Here is a 12,846-nt window from a genome sequence, read left to right as displayed (position 1 = left end):
ATAATGTATGAATTTCCATTGGAACATAGATTTTTTCCTAAATTCTTCTAACATTAGAATAAATAATAGCTTGTGACTTTGACTTATTTTTGAAGTTGTTCAGGGTATTTGCTTTAAAGAACATCTTTGTCTCATGCTTGAATTATTGAGGTGAGTGATTAAAATAGATGTGAATTTGTTTAGAACAGGCCAGACTACATAACAATAGAAATCTGATACACAACCTCCATAGGAATCATGTAAGAAACTAAACCACAACTTTCAAAGCAATCAGGTAGAAGAGTCATAATTGATCAAGGATGCCACTTTTCTCATGTGTATTATTATTATTATTATTATTATTATTATTATTATCATCATCTTTATTTTTATGTTTTTGCCTGGGTTCTGATTAAGGACCAAAAGGGAAAAAGCAAATATACTCCCTATGAAGGTTGGATTTCTGTTACTGGAACAAAATGCTCGAAAAAAATCAACCTGCAGGACCAAAGGTTTATTTTGGCTGAGAGTTTCAGAGGTCCCTTAGTCCCCATTGCTTTGGACCTCTAGAGAGAAAGAAATTCATGATGGGGAGTGTGTGATATAGGAACTCTGTTCACTTCAGTACAGCCAAGAATGAAAGAGATAAAGATAAGAGAGTACCAGTATCTCCTTCAAGCGCACATCCCCAATGACTTAACTTTCTCCATCTGAACCCCACTTTCTTAAGGTTCCATACCTCTCATTAGTGCCACAAGCTATTGACCAAGCCTTTAGCATACAGACCTTTGTGAGGCAGATCATAATATTCCCCAAACCAATCAAAGAGGATGCCCTGCTCCTAGTTTGCAGGATTCCAACTCCCTCATTCCAATTACCTCTAATCAGAGTACACTTGAAACTTTCCTTTCTCTCACTATCATGCTCTCCAAATTCCCTTCCTGCCTTTGAGACTTTGCTTAATACAAGTGATAATAGCTGACTCCATTGCTACAGATCTCTCTGAACAAACAGCTTCTGTTTATCCTCATGTGGGTTGGACTTGCCCATTTTTTTCCTCACAACTGTGAGAAGTGGTCCTTATAGTTAACTTACAGGGGGGAAGAAAATGAAACTGTTAAAATAATTCAGCATTCTAAAAATCTCACCTTTGTGAAACATTGTTTTTCTTCTTTAGCAATATGCATGTCCTCCATTGACAAATTTTCATTAACAGAGATGTGGAAGCAGGGAGTACACCAGGATAATGTTATATTAATATTTTAGCATGCTATGTTTAAAATGACTATTGTATCAGTGGAAATGTTGAGTAGGAGCTAGATATGTGAATCTGGAGTTCATATGACTAATTAACTATCATGGAAGACTTTACTCCCTAATAGCTTTGATGATAAAAACTTAATAGTAATTTAATTACTAAACAAGGAAAAGAAGCGGTGCCTTGCATGAAGCTGGGAATGTTTAAATCATCACCCCTGTGCTTACATAAAAGTATAATTATTTTGTTTGCAGTGTGGGGGAATATAAGTTAATAATATTGGTGAGAGGTATAGAAAATATCTTCTTTTAAATTTCAAGTGATACCTTTTAGTAGTTACTCCCCAATGGCTGGTGAATGCACCAATCATTCAAGCAAATTCTACACTTTTTAAAGTAAAATATATCTCCCCATTGCCTTCTAATAAGAAAAAGAGAGAGTCTTGTACATCTCAGTGTCTCTACTCAGTTACAAGGTGTTATGGTTTAAATATGGTGTCCTCCAACATCTCAATGTGAAACAATGCAAGAAGGTTTGAGGGAGAAATGATTGAATGGGCTACAGCCTTTATCTAATCAGTAAACTGATCCCTGATGGGATTAACTGAGTGGTAACTAGAGGCAGGTGGGGTATGGCTGGAGGAAGGGACTCATTGAGGGGTGTGACTATGGGGTATATATTTGCATCTGGCAAGTGAAGTCTCTCTGTTTTCTGATCATCATGTGAGCTTCTTCCCTTTGTCATACTTTTCTTCCATGATGCTCTGCCTGACCTCAAGCCTAGAGGAATGAAGCTGGCCTTCAATGCACTAAGATCTCTGAAATGGTGAGCCCTCTAATAAACTTTTCTTCCTGTAAAATTGTTCTGGTCAGATCTTTTCGTTACAGAAGCAGAAAAGATGACTTAAACAAATTCAAATCATAATAAATATTATCTTGTAATGAGTGCTATTAAATATACATATATTATTTATTTTTCTAAAGTCTGTATTTATTACCAGTGAATGCTGCTTCAGCATCCTAGCAACAGGATTTCAACTATTTTCACAATTAGAAGTACTTTAAAATCACATTGATGTTCCTAATAATAATTCCAGTTGTTAGTTAATTTAATACTCAGAATAACTGTGTGCATTAAATATAATTTTTGATCAGTGTATTGCTGAAACTTGGAAACCTGGGTACACAGATATTCTGCTGAAAGCCATCTTGTCTGTTTGATCTGATTTGTCCAAGTGTCTCTTCACTTTGGCTACCACCATTGGGTGGGAACCAGAGACTCTAGTAAGATACCTAGGCTTTTTTCAGTGCCTTAGTTCTTATTCACAATACCAATATGTCCACAATTCTGAGCAAATAGTTGCACCTATTCTTAGATGAGCATTAGAGAATGTGTCCCTGTTTCCTGATCAATGCAATCTGGTTGGAAAAAAAAATCAGCTTAGTGGTGGCACATACCAGTGATCCCAGTGGCTTGAGAGGCTGAGACAGGAGGATTGTGAGTTCAAAGTCAGCCTCAGCAATTTAGCAAGGCCTAAAGCAACTCAGTGAGACCCTTTCTCTAAAGAAAACATAAACAGGATGTGGCTCAGAGGTTAAGTGCTCCTGGGTTCAATGTCCCATATAAAAAAAAATAAATAAAGAAAGAAAGAAAGAAAGAAAAGAAATATAAGAACCACTCATATTAAAATTCAAATAAGTTGAATGCCCTGTGGTTTGTAAGCTTTGCATTTCTGTAACCAAAATTGCTTTGGGATCAAGGTGAGGGAGAGAACATTAAGGCTGAAGAGCACCACAGAGTAAACTGCTCAGTTCATTGTGAGTCAGGAAATAGAAGCTATAGGGAGGATTCAATTTTTCTGGGCCTGCTTCCAATGACTCAACTGCTTTAGCCATGCCCCTCCTGCATATAGTTACCACCATCAGTCCACTCGAACTAGGATGGACTAGTTAGGTTCAGCTCACTCAATCAAACCATTTAACCTGTGCATACTTCTGCATCAACACAGGAGCTTTTGGGAGAATATACCATAACACTTTTAAAACAATAATACCTTTAAAAATAAAAATCTATGTAGGTCAAAGAAGGAGAGACTAGTCCCATTTGGATAAATTAATATTGAGTTTGAAACTGGTGAATGAATAAAATTTCAGTAGGTGGAAGTAATCATATGAGTTCACTAGATAGAGGGATATACTGTGAGTAGAAGTCCAGATATTGGAAAAAGAGGGATATTTAGAAAATAAATAATCATGTTTGGCTGGAATGAAGGTCAACATCAGGGAACAATACACATTGAGAATGGAAAATAGTTTGGAGAGATGTAATTAGGAAGCTTGAAATAGTATGAGGTATTTTTACTTTACTAATAATTACATTTCTTTCTATAATTTTCATTGAGGAATTTATATGATTATAATCCAATTTTGCCAAATATTTTTTTTTTCATTTTCCATTGCTACAACAAAATAACTGAGGCTGAATACTTTATAAAGGAAAGAGGTTTGTTTGGCTTACAATTTGGAGGCTGAAAGTCCAAGATCAAGTATCCCTTGTTGATCTGCATTTTGCTGAGGGCCTCCTAGAGGTTGGTACCATAATGGTGGAAGTGAGAGAGATCACATGGACAGACAAGCTGCAAGTGAGTGAGGGAGGAGCCAGTCTTGTTCTTTAATAACAATCCATTTTTTTGTGGAAAAGAACTGTGATCCCAGGAGAATTACCTGATCCCCTCCCAGGTCAATGCCTCCCATTACCTAACCATCTCCAATTAGGCCCCATTATAGACTGACTGGGGACCAAGCATATTCGAACTATCCCCCACCAAAGCATCATTGATCAGTAATCAGGAGAGTGGCAATAAGAGGGGAAGAATGAATCACAGTAGAAATCTGCATAAAGAAACCACAGAATTGAGAAATATGTGGGTACAAGAGATCAAAGAAGGAAATTAAACAAGGTTAACTGTGTGGGGTTTTAAGACTGAGTGACAGAGTGCTCCTGTAGTCAAGAGGAAAATGGAAGTCAGGAGTAGACACTGATAAGAGAGAGCAGAAGTCCAGCTTGGCACATGCTGCAAGTTAAGAAAATGCACAGGAGAGTTGTGTATCCACATCTTTTAAATAATGAGTGATTATTTAAAATAATGAGACAGCACAGTTACTTGTCTGCATGTTATCAGAATAGGAATATTAGTTGAACCCAGTGAAAGTAGATGTGGCTCTGGTGGTTCTAAGTGGAGGAGTAGACATACTTCTTCACCGTTTCTGCTCTATCCAGATAGTTTTCTTTTTTCTTTTTCTTTTTTTTTTTTTAGAGAGAGAGAGAAAGAGAGAGAGAACATTTTTTAATATTTATTTTTCAGTTTTCGGTGGACACAACATCTTTATTTTATTTTTATGTGGTGCTGAGGATGGAACACAGCACCCCATGCATGCCAGGCGAGTGCGTTACCACTTGAGCCACATCCCCAGCCCATATCCAGATAATTTTCCACTTTCATCTTCCATTTGTAACTTCATTTTATCCATTTATGTTATGCTTTATGTATTGAGTTAAACTGACATCATGTTTGTCTCACATGGAAAAATGTGGGAAAAATAAAGGGAGAAAAAATAGGGGTGGAGATTCCATGAAAACAGAATACAGATCAGTGGAACAGAGAAAGAGGATCGGGAGGACAGGAGAAATTACAGGAAACAGGAGGAAAGGTGAGATGAAATTGATCCAAATATCCTATGGACAAACGTGAATATAGCACCATGGATTTCACCTCGGTTTTAGTCCTAAACCTACTCTGAATATCCTGTACCTGAGAAAACGTTACACTGATAATTTGCTTAAGACATAGTTTGGGAGATTTTGTTTTTTCTTCCTGGTTGAATACAATTTCTACATTATGAAGAACATAATTTTTTTCCACCAAATTTTCATAATAAGATTGTGGCATTTTTAAGAAGATGCATAATCTCAATTATCTTAATATTATTTAAATGGCTAACTTGCCAAATTTCAAAACCCTATTTATTACTCCAATCTAGGTGTTTTCCAACAATTAGTTTTCTTTATCCCCACAGAGCTTTAGTATACTTAAAATCCTGAAGGCAATTAGCATTAGCAAGTGCAATTGCAGATAATTTAAGGAAGTTCATGTTTCACAATTTTAATCAATCCCAGCATATTTTTCCAAAAGAAAATTTGTATTAATTTTTTCAATAAATTCAATGTCAATAAATAAATGTTATTTTAAAACCTCAAACAGTAATTAGATTGTTAGGAATCAGTGTAAGTTCCATAGTTTTGTAGAATCACTGTTCTATAAGCATAACTAAATCAACTCAGTTCTAATGATGCCAATTTAGGGTAGATTTTGATGATAACAACTGTTTCCCCAAGTCTGTCTTTTTAATGACCAACACAGCAGATGTTCCTTCTTTTCTTAAGCAATACTCATGGAGATAATTATTAGATTCAGCACACACCAAAGGGATGTGTTCTCTCCAGGGACTTGTTCCTAATGACTAGGCTGCAGCATCTGCCTGCTGATCAGGACAACAAACATGGATAGTTTCCAGAAAATAACTGACTGCCTTTAATGTACCTGTGTGAATTTATTTGCATTCTGTAGTGATATAACTACAGATCTGTCTGAAACTCTACCACTGATAACACACCATTGTTTTACTGGTTATTATTGTGGATATGTATTGAAGGATAATTACTGAAGTTGAAAGTATCTAGAAACTCAAAATGTCAAGATATGCTGCAGCAGTATAAGTTATTATTATGGAGAAATTGCTCTATTTCATTATCTTTGTTAAACCAGTTCTAAAAAGTAGCTCATATGTAAATAAATGAGAATAATTGGAAATACTTCGAAACCTTAATGTTAAAAATGTAACCATCATTATATTCCCATATTCAAATTTATTATTGTTAATGATTATCATTGAACATTCATAACTTATATCTATTCTTTTTCTAAAAAAATTAAGACATCTTCTTTGTAAATCCAATAACTCAGATTTTTCTGATATGAGGGAATACATTTCCTAACAAAATAAGATTAAGATATTTTTAGTTGTTATAACTAAACATCAGTGTTTTCATTAAAATACAATTTAAGTAATTGTACTAGAACAAAATATATGTAATGTTTTAGATGAGGACTTTTTATACATAATATAATACAAAAAATGTTATAGCATATAGAGGTTCTTTTCCATAAACGCATAACTTTTAAATGATTATAATTTATATTAATAATTTCATTTAAATTTTTGGCAAGAAAATCATCATAAAATCCCCAAATATCTCTAGTTTCTCAGAGGTGTCCAAGAGACATTTTCTAATAATTAGCTTTACTAAAGGAAACTATCTTAACTGGAAATATAAAACAAGAAATTTGAAATTTATTTAACAAGTGAGCTTATTTTGAGCATATTTGCTTTGTGTCTAATAGTAGGGATGCATTTCTCCTCCCCATTGGATATATATGAGTTTCCTAAAAAGCAAGCATTGAAGCCAGTTAGATGCTTGTGTCTGGATACACACACAATCACACACTGACACATAGATGAATAATAATTATTATTATTATTAAGTCAAAAGACTGAGGATGTAGCAGCTCAGCAGTAGAGTGCTTGCATAGCATACTCAAGACTCTGGGTTCAATGCCAAGGACTATGAGGAGAAAAAGCAAAAATAAATAAATAAAAATGTCTTGCTAGTTAAATCACTTTCAATGGTCGGAAACTTGGCCTCAGCTTTTTCAGTTGCTAAGTAAATGACCTGCAAATGCTGTTTCTGTAGTTCCAAGTCAGAGATTTCTCAGAGAGTCCCTCTGTATATAAAGTATTTTAAGTTTCTCTTTAGTTTCTAGGTGAATTAATGATATTTGATGAAAAATGAAGTAAGTTTTTGCACCCATTAAAAAACTTAAGGCTGAGCTAAGATTGTAGCTCAGTGGTTGAGCACTTGCCTTGCATGAGTGAGACATTGGGTTTGATCCTCAGCACCACATAAAAATAAATAAATAAATAAAATATATTAAGGAAAAAGAACAAACTTAAGACTATGACCTGTCCTCTTGCGATAGAGCTAACACTCACAGGCCAACAAAAGATCAAAACAAATGATGGTTATCAGAACCAGGGATGCTACTAGACCTGAGAATATCATATTACTATTATTATTTTTAAAGTGACCATCACAAACATGGGGTTCTTATTCCTGAGCAGCTAATATAACCACTGGAAAACTTGCCAAAATCCTCAGTCCACTGTAAACTTTAGTATATTTTCCATGCCCCTTCCCATTTCCTGTTCTCCTCCACATCTTCAGTGGGCTCTACCAAACTTCTTTTATTCTACCCATAATTTACTATTCTTGTAGTAATGAGTTAGCCTCCCCTACTTTACAAATCCTCTCTCACATTCAAGCCAATGCTAATCTGTTTGACTTTCAGATAATAGAGTTTATGGTTGTTTCATTCACTTAAACAACTAGTCATTCTTGCTTTTATGACCATACTCTGGAAAAAGCAGCATCTGTTATAGGTTAGAAAGCATGGAATATAAACATAAACACAGGTTTTATGGATATGGGCATCCTATCTAAACAGTTTAATTTCAATAACAATCACTTTATAGAAGGTTATATACCAAATAAAAGTCAAAATTCCTAATGATATTGATAAAGATAGTTAAAATATACTAAATTCTTAGTATCTAACTAATTTCACCTTAAGAACTTTAAAAGTTTCCTCCTTATAAAGCCTAGACTAAATTCAAGAGGATGTTAATATGAAACAATTTGTATTCCTCACTATCCCTTTAAACTCAGTCTAAAGATTCATTGTTTCTACTAAATGCTAGATAAACATTTGGGTTTGTCTAATAATGTTCTCGATCACTCTTGGAAAATAAACAGTCTTCCAGGAATTTTAAGCACCAAACATTCCAAAATAATAATTAAAATATTCATTTTAGCATAAAAAACCTAATTAAATTTCTTTCCTAATTTAGAACTACCTCCTCAAGATAAGTATTGCTTCAGGCCCAGGGATGGAAGATGAAAGAGTAGACGTGGGTAGCTTCTAATCTCCCTAATATACTTTGTTTCCTTACATTTCTGAGTTTCCTTACTCCTCTAGGAGGTTAGCCTAGGAAATGTGATTACTATTGGGGATGTTTTCTTGATGACAAGTGGTATAGATATCTCACATCAGGGTATGGTGGGTAGTTAGGACTAATTCTTAATAACATAGATACTTTCGATGGTTTTTGTTTTTGTTTTCTAGTGTATTGTTTTTTCTTTAGATTTTCCATTCTCTCTGAATCTCTGATTGCCATTTCCTTGGGTATCTCTGGTGCTTATTACTCACAACTTTCTCCCTCAATATCTGTGCCCCTCTTGCATTGGCTCAGAGGCAGCTCACATAGCATGTTATCAGCTCTGCCTCCCAGGAACATTCTCTGCTATTTCACTCTCCTCAACCTCACTCAGATCTAATGTGGGTGATGGGGTAGATCAGGGTTCTTGAATCAGTTTCAGACATTCCTTCTCATGTATAACTATAAACAAACAAACAAAAAACAAACCACATTTAAAAATAAACCCTCAACAATCCAACTTAAGTTCACTCAATTAGATCAATACATATTTACAGAGCTTTGTTCTGGGCTGTGGGAATATTTTAGTAAACAGGGAGACAACATTCTTTCCTGGTGGAGTTTTTTAATGAGAGAGAAATAAGACTTCTAAAAATTAAAATGTATACTATGTTTTCTGGTTACGTTTTGTGTCAACTTGTTATTCATGTCTGTGTCTAGCTGTTTGCTCAAACACTAGGCTATATTTTTCTCTGAAGGTATTGTATACATGTGACTAACATCTATAATCAATGGACTTTCAGGAAATGATATAGGTCTCATTCACTCTTGATAACCCTGAGACTATAACAAAAATACTGCCTGAATTTGCAGTCTGACCTTTAAAGTTCAGACTCAAGTTACAACATGAACTGAGTTATACATGTTGTTGACCTGAATTTTCAGCTTGCCAATCCAGTCTTTCCCATGAATTTTAGACCTGCCAACTTCTACAGTCAGATGAGAGGATTCCATTAGATAAATTTCTGACAAACATACCCAAAGGATACAGAGTAATCTATATGTAATCTCCTATTGATTCTGTTTCTTGGAGACTCCTGAGTGAGGTAGCATGATCAGTAATGATAGGTACTCAGTAGAAAAATAAAAACTAAAAGAAACACAAGGTATGGGAATACGTGGATAAGTTATAGGTTAAGGCCTCAATAAGAAGGATATTTTTGAGGAACCATAAGGAAATATAGGCAGTGCTGAAACTACATGGGTGGAAGAACATTTCAGGCTCACTAAGTGAACAACATTTGCAAAAGGCTCTCACTTAAGTGGGACCAGTGCTCCTTTTTCAAGGAACAATGAAGAAACCTGTTCCAATGAGAGGAGTTATAGTGATGGAAAGAAGTAAGAAATGACTTAGAGGCCAAATTGTGAAAGACATGATCAAAACCTTGAGGCCATGCTCAAAAGTCTGCAGTCATTAACTAAAAGAAATAGAAAGTCAGTGGAAGGTTTTGAACGGAACACTGGGGTGGCTTTGATTGCTATGTGGAGAGCAGACAAAGGAAGGAGCAGGAAGAACAATTAGAAGGCTATTGTGTTATGTAGGTCAGTGATGGCAGGGAGACCAGAGGGTTGCCTAATTAAGTGGCAAAAAAATGTTCAGATTCTGGAAATCTATTGAAAGTGAAGTTGCACAATAGACTTCTGATAAGATGTGTGTTAGGTCTGACGAGTTGTATCCTAGAGAAATCTAGGACAACAGCAATCTTTTGGTAAGAGCAATTGGAAGAACACAGTAGCCATTAATTGGAGTGAAAGATACAGAGAGTGGTGAGGAGTGGGAGCTGATGGCTCTCTGAGGAGCGTCATGCTGGGCTTGTGTGAGCTCTTCAAGATCGCGGTGCTCAGATGCTCTAAAGTCAAAGTTCTGTTCCCAGCCTCCGTGCTCCATGAGAATAGCACTTGCAAATGTTCTATGGAAGATTCGATTATATTCTTATAACCTGTTGCATCCTTACAGAAACCATGAAGCTAATCATATTTCTCCAATTTCACAGATTACAAAAGGGAAACTGCAACATTTTATGCTTTAATGTATTTTGCTCAGATAACAAACTAAATTACTGAGTGTATTGGATTCAAAACAACTCAGTGTGCATTGATTACATGCATGGGTTGTCTCATGATGCTTGCTGGACAAGGCATCTTATTTAGAAAGTTCTATACACTGTGAGTGAAACTTATCTCTAGCTTTTCTTTGTGCTTTAGATTTGTTTTGTTTTGTGTTTATGTATCAGCCAGATGTCTGCTTTCAATTTCAGGCTTCAATGTTTACATGGACCCATGTACTGAAGCAAATATTTTTCTGAATCACAGGTTGTTTTTCTTACCTAGTTTTTCTGGATATTCATAGATAATTCTACATAGACCTCCAATAGAAACATTTGAGTCAACAAAGATGTTGTGTCCGCCGAGAACTAAAAAATAAATATTAAAAAAAAAAAAATTCTCTCTCTCTCTCTCTCTCTCTCTCCCCTCTCTCACTCTCTCTTTAAAAAAAAAAAAAAAAAAGAAACATTTGAGTGACTCCACTGTTTTTAGCATGCCATTTTGTCATTTCTATTTACCTTTGCTGTGTCAAGAGGCAGCCTCACATCTCAGAAAACACTGAATACTTGCACATGTTACTTGACGGTGGTGGGTTGTGTCTGGTTCACTGTTTATTAAGCTCTATATGCCCTATTCTAAGATCCAAAGCCAAAGATAAGCATAGGAATATAAGAATACCTCACACCCCTATAGATTGGAAAATTTTAGGAATACCCAAGGCATGTGGGATGGAAGTTAAACCCCAATTTCATTTAATTGCAAATGATAGGATTATTTGAGTTCACATCTGGATTCAATATGCCTTAGAAAAACAACAACCAACAAAACTCCTCAGAATCCTAATAGGATGTAAGCAGAGCTATACAGGTAAATTTAGAAATGAAATGTTCCTAAAATCATAAGATTAATATATCGTAAATTTGGCTTGTCTTCATTTTCTCTCATCCTTTATTTTTTTGAATATACAGTACCTAGTAAACTAGCATAGGCCTACATTACCTTTCACATACTATTTTCCAAATTTCTGAACAATCTTATATCTGCAATTTTGCTTTTGCCATAGACAAAGGAGTCACTAAAGACCACATATGGGTTTTTGAAATGATATGTGTACACTTTGAAAATGTGCATTCAGGAAATTTTGTATGGGTTAATTTAGCCAAAGAAACTATACTCAAGTACCCTGATGTATATACTTCAATTTAATTTTATTTTACCAAATAATTAGCTACTTCAGATATATTGAAAAATATGATTATTTAGATAACTTTCTAATTTAATCCAAAATTTAAAGTTATTAAAAAAAAATAATCTACAGTTAAAATAGACTTTCCACTTATTATTGAAGGGTCCTGTGAATGTAATACTCAAAGGTATTGTTTTTCAGGGTTCTCTGTTGTGCACGCTCAGCCAAACTTTCATAAAGACTTGAATAGTTGCCCAAGTTTGGCCATATCAGAAAAGGCTAGGAGACTTATTGTCTACTAAATTTTATACAATATTTCTTAATCTTTGTTAACAAAATATATTTAAAAGTTGGTAAAAATGAAGAATTATACCTCTGTAGCTTGAAGTGTCCCCAGGAAGCAGAAATACCAGGATGTGGAGATACTCTACTTGGATCATTAATTTCTCATATGAAAAAATGCTTAACATATCTTTAAATATCTGTCATTTTGGTTTTATTTGGCTTTACCACTTAAATATCAATTAAGATGTTCTTTTGAATAAATACTCATACATGATCTTTAGAGGCCTTTGTAACAAACTACTTCGGAAAATTTCATTGCCTGCTAGCCCTCTACTTTACCACGTTATTTCTTGTGTCATTCTGACCACGTTAAAGTGACCACACCAATATGGGTACTTTCCATTTGGCTTTCATAATATTTGGAACCTGCATGTTTAAATATAATGCAGGAGTAGTTTCTTTCTTATTTCCTTCTTTCCTTCCTTCCTTTCTTGTTTGTGGTACTAGAGATTGAACTCAGAGCCTCGTGCATGCTAGCCAAGCACTCAACCACTGAGATATATCCCCAGCCCCTGAATAGTCATTTTTTTTTTTTTTAGGAATTATTGTTGGTAAAGTCAATTAGTCAATCAATCTATACCATAGAACACTGAACCACTTTCAGCATAGTTCATAAATTAATCTGTAAAATGTTGGTGACAGAATCAAGGCATGAAACACAGCTAAAAGAAATACGTGATTAATTTTGGTGAAAGCAGAGTTTCAAGACTTTTGATGGCAGTGCCTTTCAACTGTATGATCTTTGCAAACAACAAGACTTTGAATGTTTTTATCATGGAGGATTATATAAATATATGCTGAGGTGTTTTCTTCAGCAAGATTGTTTTGACTTACAATAACTTCATGGCCTCTCCTCGATT

Source organism: Spermophilus citellus (assembly GCF_964194105.1).
Source record: "Spermophilus citellus genome assembly, chromosome: 7".
NCBI classification, from domain to species: Eukaryota; Metazoa; Chordata; class Mammalia; order Rodentia; family Sciuridae; genus Spermophilus; species Spermophilus citellus.
Note: the sequence above shows the minus strand (reverse complement) of the source record.